At 37.6% G+C, this 18460-nt stretch overlaps 1 protein-coding gene across 3 annotated transcripts in view; it reads left to right on the top strand.

Annotated features, from left to right (window-relative positions):
• GTDC1 (glycosyltransferase like domain containing 1) overlaps window positions 1-18460 on the top strand; it is a 3282804-nt gene that overhangs the window by 1813190 nt on the left and 1451154 nt on the right. The window lies entirely within an intron of this gene.

The following is an 18460-nucleotide window of genomic DNA, read 5'->3' as shown; positions in this document are numbered from 1 at the left end:
TTTGGCTTTGGATAGGGCTGTTTTAACCTGTGTGTCAGTGATTGCCGGGGCATTACATTCTTCTGGTATGGTTATGGGCCCTTTAGGGGGTGAGAGGGGGGTGAAGTTTGCACTAAACCTGTCTGCCAGAATGTTGGCAATATCAGTCGGTTCAGTATATTTTGTGCCATTCTGCACTAACTCAGTGCATATCTGAGAGTTTCCACTTAGGTTCTTGACATAGCTGAAGAACGCTTTGTGGTTATCTTTGGAGTCCTTGGCAATTTTTCTTTTGAAGCTAGCCATGGATGATTTTATGAGGGGATCATAGTTTCGTGCTGATACTGATCAAGGATGTCTTTCCTTCCTAGGAGTTTACTCTTTTCTGTACTAGTTTCCTCCTTCTATTGTATAGCTTGTTTATGGCAGGGGTCCACCAGACTGCTTTCCTTTTCTTGGGGTAGTGAGTCTTGGTTTTGCTTGGGATAGCACGATCCATGCATTCTTGCAGGTGCTTATAGAGTGCCTTTGTAAAGGATTCAGCAGCTTGGGCATCATTGTCCTTTAGCATGGGGACTGTGAACCTTTCCATCTCAGTCTTGAGTAATGTGAAGTTTGCTTTTGAAAAGTTTTTCACGGTGGTTTCCTTGATTGGGGGTGGGGGTGGAATGTGGATATCCAGAGTGATTAGTCTATGGTCTGATCTAACCAGCGAGGGGTTGATCTCCGTTGTGGAACACCGGTCGCCCATGTTGGTGATGACCAGGTCCAATATGTTGTCACCTCTGGTGGGGGTATTGACCAGTTAATCCAGGGTGTTCGAGTTTATAAATTCTAGGAAGCGTTGGGCAAGGGAGTTAGTATTTGAGTAGTTCTCCCAGTTAATGTTTGGGTAATTGAAATCACCCAATATTAGGGTGTTTGGTAGGACCTTCATATTTTCCAGTGTCTCCAGAAACATGGAGTGGGGGTCCTGGGTCATGGTGGGTGATCTGTAGCAAGCTACAATTTGAATTGCAGTTTTGCTCGTTGTTAGTTGCACATGGATGATTTCTGAGGCATCGTGCTGCACCACTAACCTGGAGGTGTGGGTATCCTTGATGAATATGGATACACCCCCGCCTTTTCTGTTTCGGTCTGGGTTCTGTGGCCAAAAAGTGTGGTATGAGTTATAGCATGGGTAGTGCTGGGGTGCTCTCTGGAGCCTTAAACCAGGTTTCTGTTACTGCACAGATATCGATGTTCTCCATACTGAGGAGTGCCTCGAGTGCATGCATTTTGAGGTTTGGACTTTTGGCGCTGAGTAGCATTACCCTCAGTTTTTGGTAACTTGTGCTATTTACGGTGGTGAGTTTGTATTTTGAGCCTTGCCTAAAAAAGGCGCTATGGGGCGGCAAAAGCCTTGGCCAGTATTCGAAAGCCTAAGGGTGACAGGTGCAAGCCATCTCTTGTGAAGCAACGTGACTTGTCGAGCATGTCATCCCAGGTGGACAGGTAATGGATCCCCTTTGAATGACACCAGAAACTCGGCCAATTGTTGAAATTGATCATTTTTTCTTTATACTGTGGCACCATTCTTGGTGAGGGCAGGATACTACTCAGGGTCATACCGTCCTGGGCTACGTGATCAGAGAGCTTTTCCATGTCTCTTTACATGTAGTCCAGGGAAGTACGTCTCGGGTCATTCACACCAACATGGACAGTGACAGAGTCGTATTTGTACTTGTTCTGGAGTGACTTGAGTGCTTGTGTTATGTGGCGGATCCTGGCACCTGACAGGCAGCTAACTGTAACCTTGTCTTTGTCCAGTCTAGTTAGTGGGACATCAGTGTGCCTGACTATAGAGTCACCTATTACTAGTGTGTTGGGTATGTTATTTTGCCTTAAGGGCTATGATTGCATGGCACACTGATTATGTAAAGTATGTGTTTCATGGTTTGTGATGGGGTGTGGAGGTTGCTTGGATGTCTGCTTTGGAGGTCTCTGTTGCTTTGGCAGATTTTTATTTAGAGCCTCCGAGTATGTTTTCGTGTATTTATGTGTGTTACTTACCAGTATTGGTTTAATAGGTCTATGTGAGTCTGGTGGTGTGTTGCAAGTATTTCCGTTCTCCTCTTGACTGTCAGTTCTAGTCTTGGGTTGAGAAAGGTTTGCCTCCAGTTTGGCTGTATAATTGCATCTCTCGCATGTATTAGTGTTTGGTGGTTGGAGGAGAGGGTTGTCTGTGTACCTGAGGCAGTTGTAGCATTGCCTCAAAATGCCCAGATTCACAAGTGGGACTGGAGAGTACACCTGAAACTGCCCTTTGGACATGCCTGAATAGGTAAAGTGAGCTGTTTTACTGATTGGCTGGTAGGGACAAATAGAGAGGCTTGTTCTTCTGTACAGTATGGAGGGGTCTAGTGCTAGGGTTAATTACTGCTTGCTATGAGTTTTGAGCAAGTGCTGGGCTGTGAAATTAATGGTTTGAGTGCTTAAGTTGAAAGTTTGTCTAGTTCCAAGGGAAAAATTGAAGATTGTAATCACTGTAAGTTATTTATTATATTCATGGATGCATGCAGGTATCCCTTACTGGCAATTTAGGGCCATAAATTCTTACATTCCTTTTTCCCAGATTTTTAATTCTGAGAAAGATGGGGGCAAGCTGAGCTCAAGTGGTGAAAGGTGAGTAGGGAACATCTTGCTTTGAGGAGATCTAAAGTAGCAGCCCCAAATCTCATTAGACAAAAGACAAAAGACAAAAAAAATGAAAAGAAAATCAGCAGTTTGTTGACTAGTTTATTGGACTGCAGGACTGCATTTTTGTCTCCACAGTTGTGTTTCTGTGTCTCTCTTGCTTTATGTACCATTCTGTATGTTTAATAGCAGAAGGAAATAATTAGCAAATCTTTCCGTCACATGCATTGAACAGCCTCCCTTTCATTTCTTCAGCTGTCCCATGCCCTCTTAAGTGCCCTTTCAGATTTTCTATCCATGGAAATTCTTACAGTTCCAATGCATGGATCCTCAGACCTCATTTTGAAGTACTTTTACAGATCCAAGAAGTAGGTGGTCCTTGCAGTTTCATGCTTCTGTCCTTTGTTTTCAGTGCGACCCATTCATATCTTCCTGGTATGCTGTTGTACACGTGTCATCCCTGCTGGTTTCTCAGAGTTCCAGTTCTTTAGTCTCTGGTCACGCCCTTTTTCCTTGATTCTGTGTACCCGTCTATTGACCTTTCCCTGCACTCCATCCAGCAGCTTGATGCCCCTCTCCTTGTTTGCTCTCAAAAACTGCAGCTCGTACTCAACATATGTCTTGTGCTCAGTGTGCATTATTTTGCAGCTGTCTGCACTGAATGTCATCTGTTATATTTCTGCTCCTTTTGCTGGTCTTTGCAAGTCCTTCTGCAGACCACCCTCCATCTTCTATTGCTGTACCTAAGTTTGTGTTATCACTGTAGAAGTTGATCCTGTTCTCTGTTTCTTCAGGTATGTCTTATAGTGATAAATACTGTAAAAATACTGTAATAGACACAACTCCTGTCATGGAGGGCTTTGTGTTCAGCAGACCAGTGCTACATGGGTTGAACGTGCAGTGCTCCTAAGTGATACCAGAGTACTGTACCAGCGCTGCCTCCTTCCCATTAGGATGGGTAAGGCAACAGAGACCCATCCTCCCTATGTCAGCTCTCTGAGTGCCTGAGCCACTACTTGAACTCAGGTTATCCAGGTTGTAGTCAGGACTTCATCCTTGTATGCCACAGAGCAAGATTAAACTGGATAAGGATTTACTGAAAACTCATTCTGAACCTATGTTGGTGGTTTTCCTGGAATTTGTTGCCATCTAGGAAAACAACCCTCTTGTCTCACTCTTGTCCTGTCTTGCCCTGCCTTCTATAATAGAGTGACTTTGGGGCTTAAAAAACAAAAGTGGTTCCTATGCATTACTGTTTGATTTACCACAATCCCTGTAACATTGCCAGTGACCAAACACAAGTTTTAGGTTTTGATGTACCCTTTTTGGACATCTTTATTGATCATCATTCAACACATTTTAAGAAATGACATGAGTACAGGTGCATTAATAGAGAATAAAACAAACCAAAGTAACATCTTCTGTTGTTGTTCTCATGCATTACACATAGGTTTTCTATTCATTCCAACATTACATAAGTTGCTCAATTCCTTTCTTGACTTCTCTTAAACCTCACTCCTCCTGGACATTATTCTACACGTATTGATCCTACAGATTCCAGTTATTTATGTGTAGTTTGCTTCTTACCTATTCTAAAGATCCCATTCCCAGTTCTTTTATCTCTTGTAAAATATGCAATACTTCAATTTGGTTTATATTTTGCTTTCCATTTTCTACTAGTTGCTTTTTTGGTATCTAATAGCATTAAATATTGTGAGGCCGTACTGTATCTAGGTAATTCAAAAGAATCACTTCCTTAGTTTCAAAGATTTGCTCCTCTAAAATTTCTGACAAAGTACTCTGTGTGGAATTTTTAAAATCTGCTAGTTTATTACATTCCAAAAAAGTACGCTCCCAATTGCCTCTCTTTTGCCCATCACATTTCATGTATTTGCTATCTACCCGAGGAAGGTAGCTCTGAAGTCTGTGTGAGGTATAAAAATACATATGCAAATATCCTAAATCCTCTGGACTTTGTTGTATATTTGGGAGCCATACAGATGTCCTCTCATTGTTCTTTTGTAAACTGGAACAAGAGAATGGGAAGGCAGCATTTTCTAACCTTCTCTAATTGATTCTTGTAGTTATCGTGCAGTATTGTATATATCTAATTATCCCTTTTAATGGCAGCTTCTGTTCTAGACTCAACTAAAAACTCTGCCAGAGCTGTTCATTAACTTAACTCTCCTCTATCCCTTTCTCTTTTCCTGTACTTTATCAGTCCCTGGGAGGGAAAGCAGGCTCTAACCCGCAGTCCAGACTCCTCCTTAGTCTCATCTCACATTTCACCTTTCCGTCCCTAGTTATTTGCTTCTAATAACTTGGTTCCTTTGATAATTTCTTCCAATAAATTTCAGGGTCCCCACCTGTCTAATGTATCTACTCTGTACTTGCAGTCATCCCTATTGTTAGAATTTCCTGTTTCCTTTGGCTTGATTCTTAAAATACTTTCTGCTTCTTTATGAATACAATATTCAGTATGGTGCTGTTATTCTCCTTAAAGACCTGCATCCAAAATCCTACTCTCTTCTTATTTCTCAGTCATCACCCCACTGTTTCATCATCATCCCTTTCCACTTTGATTTATAGCCTTCTGATTGTGTTATGTATATGAGCCTTAACTGCATGGCTGTAAAGTATCCCTTCAAATCAGGAAATCCTAAACAGTCTTTTTGTTCAAGATTCACTTTCTTTTCAGCCACTCATAAAACTTGGTCCAGGATAGATGCTTTTCTAATTTCCCTTGCTTTCCTTTCTAACAAATTAAATTATGCTGTATCACCTAGAACTCTTTCAGATCATTCCAAAATTAGACTTTTAATAAACTTTCAAGGTCATAAACAAAATATTTCCTATTTCAATACCTGGACGTTAAATCCTAAAATTATACAAAACCAAGAAACTACACAGGAAATTCAGAATGTGCTAGCCCAACTTCAAAATGATTTTATATCCGATCAAATTCCATATGACATACAATGGGCTACATAAGGTCATCAGGGGTATTATTATTAAAAAATCTGCATGGCTCAAAAAAAAGTATAACAATCTTAAGAATGAACTAGAGTGTCAAACACTGCTGAACTAGAACTTCAGGAAATTATTCTAAAGAACTTGAGGAAAAAATAATTGATTGGCAAAAACAATTACACAAACACTATTTAGAAAATATCTCCTTCTTAGAATTAAGGTTAATATATCAATATTCAGAATGGGCTCAAACACCATCAAAATTCCTAGCTAGACTAATTAACATAAAAATTGGACCTCCTAGGATCAAAGAAATAAAATAGGAAGGACAGGTGAAATATAAAGATCAAGATATAGTGGACGCTTTTGAAGATATTTATAAGAAATTATACAATATACCCTTATCATCTACAGACAGATTTGAGGATTTTATACACAATATAAACTTTCCACAAATTACAGAAGATCAAAGGAAACTCTTAAAATCACTGTTACATTTAAAAGAGATAAAAGCTGCAATAAACAAACTAAAATTAGGTAAATCCCCTGAACCTGATGGATACACATCGGATTTTTATAAGCTATTCATGGAACCTATCTCCAAAGTGTTATTAAAAGTTTTCAACTATATAATACAATATGGTATAACAAACAAATAATTAAATAACTCCAAGACGGTGTTGATTCCTAAACCGCATTCTGACCCAACAGATCCAGCAAATTATAGACCAATAGCCCTCATAAACACTGATCTTAAGATATTAGCCCATGTTATAGCAAATAGACTTAAGAATATACTCCCCTCTATTATTTCCCAACAGCAAATGGGCTTTATGACAAATAGGCAAACAAGCGACAACACCCTCCTTTTAGATACCATTGTAAGACTACTTAATAGGGATAAATGCCCCAGATATGCCCTTACAGTAGATGCAATTAAAGCTTTTGATAGAGTAAACTTACACTTTCTCTTTAATATACTGCCTTTATATGGTTTTCCTCAAGAATTCATTAAAATGATCCAGGTTCTGTATCAGAAAGCTTCTACCACTAAAAAGGTAAATAAACTTATAACTAACCCTATACTCTTATCCAGTGGTACAAGACAAGGATGTCCTCTTTCGCCATATCTATTTAATCTTTATCTAGAACCCCTCCTTCTGTTTATTTCACAAAAAACCTTTCATCATATTCCCAGAATCCACAATACAAGTCTTATATACTCTGCCTTTGCTGATGACTTATATATATACTTCCAACTCCCCACTACTGACCTCCCAAAAATACTTAAAGTTATTGATGAGTTCTTGGTAGTTTCAAATTATAATTTAAATTTAAACAAGTCACACATATTTCCCCTCAATATTGTAGGGCATAAAGAATTGTACTTTCCTATGAGTGAGATCAAAATAAACTACCAGATAAAATATCTAGGAATAATATTTACTTCAAACTTCAAAGATATTATAAACAATAACCTACTAACTACATGGACTAGTATTCAAAACAATATGGATAGATGGAAGAACATTAATATGTGTCTACTGTCAAAAGCTAGTGTTGTCAAGATGAATTTTCTACCAAGAATACTCTTTCAATTAAATGCTACCTTTTCAAATATTCCCCAAAACTACTTCTTTGCCATGGAAAAAGCTATATCAAGATTCTTCTTATGGTATCCCAAATCTACCAGAATTAAATATGCAAAACTTGTACTTGCCAAAGATAAGGGGGGATTGGGGTTACCTGATTTTAAGCTTTACTATAGTATAATTACTGTATACAGACTAATACAAATAATAAACTATGACTCATATATAAATACTTGGACACCCCAGTGGACCAAAATCTGGTATGAACAGTTGAAATCCCTTGGCTGTAATATCAAATCCTTACCATTCTTGAATTTAAACCAGGCTAGCATATACACAAATAATTTACACCCACTAATTAAAAACATGATCCTTACAAGACAGAAACTATTTAAATCATTGCAATTAGCTGACTCTTTTGCCCTTATACAGCCATTACACCTAAATCCTAATTTACTAATAAATAATAAACCAGTAAATCTAACAAACTACCCCCTGATAAAAGACTACACAGTATGGGATATATACCAATGGAAAGACTCTAACATGGGGCTAATGAGACTTGAACTCAAACTTCCTATGAAATATAGTATTATCCTTAACCAACTTCATCATCTTATAAATGCTAAATTCTCACAAACACACACTGACTTACAGAACATAGATTTAGTTAAATTAATACTTGAAAATCTTGTGATTAAAGGGAAAACAATTTTTAGGACTTATAAAATTGTAATGAGTGCAAAACATCAGAATTCTTTATTATTTTCAAACTATTGGCAAACGAAAAATCAATCACTGACTGAAGAAAATAGGAAACTAGCCATTGAAAATACAATCAAATTCATTCCTTTCAAGAAGCTGTTATATACACAAATTATGGTAAATAACAATCTATATTATAACTTATCTAAATTAAATAAATTCAATCCAAACTTTTCGCCTATATGTCCCCATTGTCTGGATCAAACAGCTGATATTTTACATGTCATGTGGAACTGTACTAAGATACACAACTTATGGTGTTCCTTGAGTGTAAGATTAGAGAAGATGGGATATGAAAAATCAACCCTTACTTGGGAGACAGCTATATTGTACATTAATATCAGTCAACTCCCAAAAATATTAAAACATGTCTTTATTACGTTTGCCCTTATTAAATTCTTTATTACAAAGAATTGGAATGTCATGTCACCAAGTACATGGGAAAATTTTAGCAATCTTGCTATCAAATATATCTCATCTCACAAATTAATTTATTCAAAAACAAAAAACAAACGCTATTACCAAAAATGTTGGGGTTACTTGCTAGATATAATTCTTGACAAATAAAATTTGCCTACAAATTGTCATGAAAAGCTAACCTTTAAATAAGAAATGAATGTAGTATAACCAGTCTTTCTTGCATCTTCTCCCTATTCTTAGTATATGTGTAACTAGATATTTTCCCTAAACATACAAATAAATGGTTAAATTTCTATTTTTACAGTATATATAGACTATCCCCATTCTAACTATCCCTTATGAGACCAAATGAACATAAGAATTCTCATACTTTACTTGACAATGTAGTGACTTCTTGTGTATATATTGTGTGTATATATATATATATATATATATATATATATATATATATGTGTGTAGATATGTGTGTGTGTCTATAATTTTCTCGGAACGAGATTGTTGTCTGTTTTCTTTAGATATGTATTTGTATTGTTTATTTGTGTTTTTGAGTTACCGTATTGTTGTTGTTATTTGAAAAAAGAAAATTGAAATAAAGAGATTTTGGAGAAAAAAAAAACAGTCTTCTTGTATAGTGAGAATCAATTTATCCCATTTAACTATTGCCCTTTCCTCCATTTATCCCATTTAACTATTGCCCTTTCCTCCATTTATCCCATTTTACTATTGCCCTTTCCTCCATTTATCCCATTTAACTATTGCCCTTTCCTCCATTTATTCCATTTTACTATTGCCCTTTCCCCCTTTCAGATACATTCCTTTAACTCCTTACTAATTAAAGCCCACAACTTCTCCTCTGGTTGATAAAAATATACCAGACTTGTATATAAAACTAAAGGCACTAACAACATTTTCACTATTTGTATCTTACTATCCATATTCATATTCAAAAATTTTCAGCTTCTCTCTTGTTATGCTATCTTTGGTTTGTTCTCTTCCCACGTATCCTTAACTGCCATAGTATAACCATTTTTAATCCATACATTTTAATACTATGTTATCATATTCCACAACAGCAAAATGTCCTTTTCTGGATTTATTGAGTGCAAAATAATATCCTCTGCAGATAACAGCTAGCATTTCTTGATTTTCATACCAGTTATATTCTCAAATTTCTGAGTTCCTTATTTTCTTTACTAATGGCTTTAAATAAAAAACAAATAAAAAAGGGTGAAGGGGACACCCTGCCTGGTTCCTCTGTTCAAACACAGCTTGTTGGAGAGGAACCCTCCTACCTTAATTCTTGTTTCAGCCCTTCATATATCCTTCTTATTAACTGTATTATTTTGTCAGGAAATGCAAATGCTGCCATTGCCCTACACATACAATCCAAGCTAATGCTTTTGAATGCTGTGTCTGCATCAAGATCCCCCAAAAATAGTGGCATTTTCTTACATCCTGCTTCCCTCTGGATCATCATTTTGCTGTTAATGTTGTAAACGGTTTGCCTACCTTCTACAAAGACACATCGATCCATATCTTTCAATATTGGCAATACCTTTGCCATTCTTTTTACTAGTATGGACATAAACATATGATAATAATATGGTGAAACAACAACAATCCAAAATATACAGAAAAGAAGCAACAGCAATCCACACAAATCTGTTTATTCTCCTAGCACCTCAGCTGTTAAGCCTTCCAGGGAGGATGAAATTCACAGATACCCAATTACAATGAATAATGGTCAGTTAAACAAATAATTAATTAAGCAATTAATTAAGAAAACATTCTCAATTGCAAGCTTGACTAAGACTGTTTGGAATCAAAGTATTAAACTTAAGTACAAAAACATTTTCTTTATATTGTACCATATTTTTAACTAACATATTACTTGTTGAAAACAGCAACCTTTTGAATAAGTAAGTCATCCTTAAAGAATTCATTATAATGCACTGTCAAAGACTTAACATTATTATGAGTATTTCTGCAGTGTTCCTCAGTTCTAGTAGAAAATCTTCTCATGGACTCACTTTTATAGAACAAATGACAAGGACACTCAGTGGCATAAATAACTGCACTGCTATTGGCAGTTGAATTCTCCTTTCATATCAGAGTATGATATTAGTAGTTGAAACTTGAACTGGATCTATATGAAGCTGGATATGAAGGGTCTTTACCTCTGTGGGTAATGCAGCCACCACGGCTTTTTTTTTTTTTTTTGGTAATCCTGTTTTTAAAGTATGGTTAAAGAAAAACTTTCAGATCTTTATCACTTTCTTCTTTCCTAACTTCCAAATACCCAGAGGAATACCATCTTTTCCTGGAGACTTCCCTATTGATCATTTTATACATAGCCATTTTTATCTGATCTCTTCCTTTTGTTAATTATTGAACCTCACCTTCCTCTAACCTTGGCATAATTCTTCCATAATCTTCCATAAATATTTCCATGTGTGCATTTTCTGGATGTTCACATCCCTCTATTTTATACAAATATTTACAACATTTCTGAAATATTTCTAATGCCTGTATAGGACTTCTGGTTATTTTTCTTGCCACAGGCTTCCTAAGCTTGGTGACCAGCCTTTCTTCTTTTTTGTTGTCTAAGTCATTGTACTACAAGGTTTTGTCCTCTGGAGTTATTAAAAATACTTGCTAAGAAGCAACATTTCTAGACTTGTGCATAGTATCCAAATCCTCTCTTATTTTCCCCTTAGCGCTGTTCAGTTGGTCCTGTTCTTATTCTTTTGAGATTGCCTTTCTTCAGTAACACTTAGTTTTGTCAACTTCTCAATATAATTCCTAGTGTATATTTACAATATTTCTTTTTGTCTTAATTACACCATGCTTTTAAATTCCATTTTTATTTTGTTGCACTCACTAGCTATCCCTTGTGAAGACTATTCTGTCTTCCCTAATAACTGTTGAACCACTTTAACTGCCCAGTCCTTATCTGCTCTCTTTTTTAACATATAAGTAGGCAAGTGCCAGTGTCCTTTTTTTACTTTATTACACTACATCTTTATCTTAGATCTGCGGTGGTGGTGCTGCGGTAGCGTTGTCGCCTCACAGTAAGACGCTGTCCGGTTCGATTCTCAGCTAGAGCATCTTCTGCGTGAAGACATGTGTGAATGGGTGTAACTTCGTTGAAGGTTGTGCGTCAGGGCTGGCAACTCGGCACGTAAAAAATCAACTGTCAATCATTAGCGGACCGGAGTTCCACTGTGGTGACCCCTAACCGGGAAAAGCCGAAAGACACAACAACGCTACATCTTTACCTTAGGTTTATTGGCATATGATCTGAAATAGATACTGGATGTGTGCCAAAGTTTCCAGTTAAATACTCATGCTGCTTACAAGTGTAATGATCTTGATGTACCTTGAGCTGCAAGGAACATAACTGAACTTGCCAGGGGGTGACTGTGATGAGATTGAAGGGCTACGTTGAGTAAGTCACACTGCAGCTGAGTGAACTTCAGCACAGATGCCATCTCCTAGAAAGAGATTCAAAGAGAAGCCCTCAAATAGATCCCTCATGAATGAATAAATTAGGGAGCCTGTCGAGTGTGTTAAGACTCATGGTAGCCTCAGAATACCCCTGGATGGTTTATTATTTCCCAGTAACACCCACCCTGTTAGGTATTACTGCTAGCAAGCCATTTGCACTACTCAAATAACATGAATGCATTCATTTTATTTGCGTCTCATTTACAGGGCCAGTCTGAGTTCATTAAAGAAGAGAAAATGAGCTACAATTCGCCCACCATTCTCAAACATACTTGTAATGAATATGTAATTGCTTCAAATTGTACTGTAATTGGGAAGAAATGTTCTAAAGGGCAGGCTGTAAACTGCTAGGATTAAAGCCCTAACTCCAGTGATGTGCATATTTGAAAGGAACCATGACATTTCATCATTCATGCAGTTTGTAACACAGTTCCTTCATTGAAAGTCATAGGTTATATAAACTTAAGTTCTCTGCCATTTATCATGTGCTTATACTGTTGGATTCTTGAGGTGTTTGCTTGGCAAGCTGTAGAGATTATCTTCTTTTATAAACCTGGCCACTTTATCACATTAAGAGAGCCCACGGAAAACTCAGTTAATGTGTTGTCTTTACTTTATTCTTTCATTATGAAGCTGGGCATTCACTTGTTGGCTGCGATTGGTCAGTGACAGTTTGGTAGAATGCACTTTGTTCAAGTCCTTTCAGTCATACTTGATTTGTTTGAATGTTATATTGAATGAAAGGACCAATTGATTGGCACTTCATCATTTGGGTGTCAACTAGCAGGAGCACAGGTGTTACCCCCATAGAGTTACAGGCCTATGGAGTATGAACTGCAATAGGGCAGACACACAAGCCGAGGGGATTCTGTGTACAAAAGCATGTTTTGTCAGAAGACAGCATGCAGTAGAGTTCAGTGAACTGCCAAATAAAGGGTGCTTCACCTGGTGAAATGGCTGCTCTAAAGCATTAGCAAGCTAAGTTCGCTCCCTACGTCTTGAGTCTTGTAGTTAGGCCATAGGACCAGGCCACGCAGGAGCAAATGGGCCACAGGGCTCTCTGCTATCCTGAGATTGCGTAGCTTCTATCTGGAATGAATGGACCAGGTGTAGGTAGAGGAACTATCAACATGGTTCCATGGGGAAGCCAAAAAAAAAATTAGTTATGCTTCAAAAAGGAGCACTGTTGGCAAGCTACATGATTTGTGCCTAAGGATGGTACGTAATGTTTTTCATGTTGTAGTCTGCATAATAGGAAGTGTCCTTAGTGGGTTATTTATTGTGGCTTGTCTTCTCTTTTTAGCCGCAAAACTGGGAAAATGTATGTTTTAAGAATGGTCGCTGATATAACTTGCAACAACAGAAGAATTTTGCAGCTCCTTAAACTTAAACATTGTACTTCACTTGGGTGAAAGTTAAACATCTTCACTGATCAAGGTGATCAAAGGTTGAGGCAGTATTGATTTTGTGATTTTTGACTATGCTTTGACTTTGAATGGCATCTGTTCCTGTCATGTATTAAAACCATAAACATTTGGAGAAATTAAAATGACTGAAAGTCAAAATATCTGTGGTGCTGTTGAGGCCTTCAAAAGAAAAGAGGTCCTCTTTAAGCAAGAATCAGGGAAACCATCTACCTAGTAGACCAGAACATGTTGAGAGTACAATGCCTGTTGAACTTTCCTTGCCTGAGGCTTTGATTACAGAATACATGGTACTTTGTCAGGTCTTATGTCTTTTTTTTAGTTGTTTTTTCCCCACCCTCTTCTGCATATATATGTTCAGGCCCATAGTGGTGAAGACAAATTAGTATATGTACTGAGCGTTACTTAGAGTGAATTTCTCAAGGAGTCTTTCACCACACTCTTTGAAACAGTATACTGCATGTGCTTTCACATTGTCCTAACCCTTGCATTAACAGCTGCTGTGGAACTCTAGTGTTACACTAATATGCTGTTAGTCACACACGTGGACAGTTGTTTGCACTTGTATTATGCCTAGAAAATCCTCTAACATCTGTGGAATGCAAGAGAAAAAGATGGTTCAACATTGTTCTATCTTACAAGTTAAAAGAGTAAAGGTGATGGGAAAAGAAGAAAGATCAGGTAATAAAAAGCTGCAGTCACTGGTTACATGGGGTTTTATTGGAAGTTACCAATACAGGGATCCTGCATTGATTGTTAAGTCATCAGAAGCTGCTTTTGATGCAGTGAATACTGTCTGAATTGCACTCACAATGGAGGATATATCTGGTAACAAAAGAATGCAGGAAATTATTTATTAGTTATTTATTATATCAATTTGTTAACTGAAGTAGATCAGTGATACCAATTAAAGAGCAAAAATAGAAATGTAACAAAATTAATAAGGAAACCTTAATCACACTTTTAAAAATGTACAATAAAAACAGAAACATATACAGAATAAACAATGGCACGTTGAGATTTTCTTTATTTTATATATTTATTTGACATTTGTTGATCGGGTTAGTCCAACTGAGCTGTTGACCTTTTTAAGCGGAGGCCCTGGGAGAAAAGCTCCACAGTTGACACATGCAAAGTATAGTACAATATTACAAAAAGTTAGTTTATAGTTTACAATTAATAATGTTAAGGCATCAGAGTTATAAACAAAGTTATACAGTCATTATCAAGAACACCGTCACTTAGGATGTAGTTACATAGCAACATAGATTAGAAAAGGAATGTGTGACAGCATTTAGCTACTTGATATTTATTTAACAATAGTTTAGTCATAAATATATTAGAGCAGACCATTAGAGTAGATAGTCTAAGCTATTCACAAGTCAATTTCACAGTTACAGTTGAGTGAGGATGAGAAAAAAGGGGAAGAAGAAGGAAGGAGACAGATGAAAAGGTAAGGGTAGACAGTTAAGGAGGGTGTGTGCATTGGTAGGTCCAGGTGATTTTTAGAAAGTTTTTGATTGCAGTTTTGACTTGTTTTGGTTGCTTGATACCTTTAATATCTAGGAGGAGTTTCTTCCAAGAGAGGGCAGGTGAGTAGCTATAGAGGTTTTGTCCTATTTTGCTTTTTGGTTTGTAGATTTGAAGTAGATTTTGGTCTGTGCTTCTCAGAGTCCTTGGAGGGTTGTAGAGGGAAAAAAATGAGGAGAAGTTGGGATAGAAGGAGGGCAGATACAGGATGGAATGAATAATCTAAAGCCAAGAGAAAGGAGTAGTTGGTGAGGAAATTCTAACCAGTTCAAGCTTTTAAGAGAGAGAGAGAGAGTGGTGAGAATTATAATTTGTAGTGAATCTGGCAACTTATTATAGGTAGTTTCTAATTTTGTTAAGAAAGGGTTCTGATGGTTGGTGAGGAGTTGTGAGTTGTAAAATAGGCTTGGGAGAAGGTAGGCATGGAAAAGGGAGATTTTGGCTTAGTTTGAGCGGAATTTTTTTATTTCTGTAAAGAAGACCAAGTTTTTGGTGTTTTTTTTTTTTGTTGCAGTTGTATATGTGGAGGTCAAATTTGAGTTGTCATCTATTATGACCCAGAGAAGCTTAGGGTTTGATTCAACTGCTATAGGAGTGTTGTTGAGAGATGAAATAGAGAAAGTAGATTTGAGGTTGTTTTGGGTTTTTGTTAGAAAAAGCAATAATTTAGTCTTTTTAGGATTGATGGTTAACTGATTCCTTTGTAAGTCAGTTTTCAATGGATATGAAGGATTCTTGAGTAGTGGAGTTTAGGTCACAGAGGGTATCAGCAATGGTGATGACTGTAGAGTCATCTGCATATTGCACAAGTGATGAATGTGGATGGGAAATATATAGTAGATTAGTAAAGGTGTTGAAGAGTAAGGGGCCAAGGCCTAATCCTTGGGGAACTCCCATCTTAGTAGGAAGAGCAGGGGAGAGTGTAGAGAGCCATTTTACAGATTGCTGCCGGTCATTTAGGTAACTAGAAAAACAGAAAATAGCAGAAGTGGAAAAATTAAGGTCAGAGAGTTTGGCCAGCAACAAGAGGTGGGAGACTGTGTTGAACGCTTTAGAGGGATGTTGAAATAGGCAAGACACTAGTTTGTTACTGTACCTAGCTAGGGAAATGATGTTGATAAAGTATATAAGGGCTGTAGATGTGCTATGTTTTGGGCGAAAGCCGTGTTGTGTGGGGGTTAGTATGTTTTCTTGTAATACATACATACAAATATTTCAAGTGCGGGCATTAAAAGCCCTCCTAGCTTGCCAATATACCATAATACTTCTTCCCAGAATAAGTGTCCAGGCTGTTCTTAAAAATATCTAAACTTGTACTTGCTTTAATGTAATTTGGTAGTCTGTTCAGCTACTCTGTCAGAGAACCAATTAGTACACTTCTCATTCTTATAGAATCTTCTACAGAGGTTGTCTGATGATTCTCTAGTAATTTTTGATAGCCCCAAACATTCCCAGAGGTAGACGTCACTAAATGCCCAATATACTTGAATAGGATCTCCTGTTAGACATCTATAGGAGACACTGTACAAGTTCACATATTTTAGTCTTTCGTAATAACTTAAATTTTCTCATCCTTGGATGCCCTTGGTATATTTCTACTGTAGTCTTTCCAGTTTACTCATTTTTATTTTCTTATAGGGTTTCCATATTGTTATTCCATACTCAAGTTTGGGTCTAATGTAACTAACAAACAATGACTTCATTATGTTTGATTTCCTAGACTTTATAAATCTTTTTTATACAACCTATAATTCTATAACTGTCATTAACCAATTGGTTGATATGACTAGAAAAACTCATAGCTGAATCTACCCATATACCCAAGTCCTTAAATGAATCTACAGTTTCAATTGCTGTGTGCTGTATTACATATTCACCTTTCAATTTGTCTCCCAAATCTCATATGCCTAGTTTTTGATGTATTTATCAGCATTATTATTCTCAGGAAAGGCTCATCCAGACTCTGCTACACTTTGCTGTGAAGGAAAGGTTAGTTTGCTGTTATTTTTTGTATTTCTGTATTGCCTTTCTATATTTTGAATACTGTAGTTTGTTTTCTTTACCTTGTGTTTTGCTTGCATTCTGTTTAACAGCATATTAAAACTTCAAAAGAGACCACAGCTCTCTCTGTTCTGAGTCAGGCAGAATTTTTCCCCTCCCTCCCACCCATTTAAGTTGTCTTGTTAAATACCACTGTCTTTCTAGTTGCCCGCCTCTTATGTTAATCTGACCATATATCTCATTTCTCTCTACTTTCACTGGCTTATGTGAGTAATCACAAAACCATCACTTTTGAAATCCCACCCCTTCAATTATTTAAATTTATTGGCCATCCTACAGTATTTCATAGTACCAAAATACAAAAGTAACCACCCCTTTCAGTCCATCTTGCTGTTTTAAAATAGTAACTCTCCACTAAACCTTAACTTTTTAAACAGGTAAAACTCAAGTTACCTACTTTCATATCTAACTTCTCTAGTGCACACTGCACAGTGCATTCTTTTCAATCTTACCTTTAAGCATCCCTGTTACTAGCACTTTCTCTAATACCTAAAAAGATCATCTCTACTTGACTCCAAGTAGACTTTTCTCTATCTGTTAAACCTAGCACTTGCTCCTACAGTACTTATTACCTTGATATGGCACTCTTATAGATAGCACCCCAAAGAGGCAAACCCCCAATTCTCGGTGACTCACGTGCCCGGGAATCTCTTTGAAAGTTTTTTTGTCTAGTCCTTCTAGCATGTCAAGGGATCAGTTGCTAGTGTCCTCTCCTGCTCAGCTGGTGAACCTGGGAATATTGAGGCAATGTTACAATTGCCTCATGTACACAGACAACCCTCTCCTCCTCCCACAAAACACAAATACATGCGAGAGATGCAACTATACGGCCAAACTGGAGGCTGAGCTCTCTCAACATAGGACTGGCAAGACCAGTCAGGAGGAGAAGGTTACCACACACACTATAGACCCAGTCTCACATAGTACCATCACAACCTCAAATCATACACATAAACACACAAAGACATACTCATGGCTCTGATCAAAAATCTACCAAAACAGCAGAGGCCACCAAAGCAGACACCCAAACAACCACCACCTCAGAACACAACACCTGCAACACAGACCTCACAGTCAGAGTGTCAAACAGTCACAGCCCTTAAGGCCAAACACAATGCCAGACACACTAGTCATTGGTGACTCCATAGTCAGACACACTGGCGTCCCGCTCACCAGACTGAGTAAGGAGAAGGTCACAGTAAGCTGCCTGTCGGGCTAGAATCCGCCACATAACGCAAGCACTCAGGTCTCTCAACAGCAGGTACAAATATGACTCAGTCATTGTCCACGCTGGTGTAAACGACCTGAGACGTACCTCCTTGGACTACATGAAAAGAGACATTGAGGAGCTCTCTGATTATGTAGCCCAGGCAGGTATGACCCTGACCTTGAGCAGTATCCTACCTTCACCAAGAATGATGCCACAATACAGAGATAAGATGATCAGCTTTAACAATTGGCTTAAACTCTGGTGTCATTCAAAGGGGATCCAATGTCTGTCTGCCTGGGATGACATGCTGGACAAGCCACGCTGCC

The sequence above is a fragment of the Protopterus annectens genome, chromosome 6.part0 (genome assembly GCF_019279795.1).
Source record: "Protopterus annectens isolate FY-2018-M chromosome 6.part0, PAN1.0, whole genome shotgun sequence".
NCBI lineage: Eukaryota > Metazoa > Chordata > Ceratodontiformes > Protopteridae > Protopterus > Protopterus annectens.
Note: the sequence above shows the minus strand (reverse complement) of the source record. Positions and strands in the feature narration are given on the sequence as shown.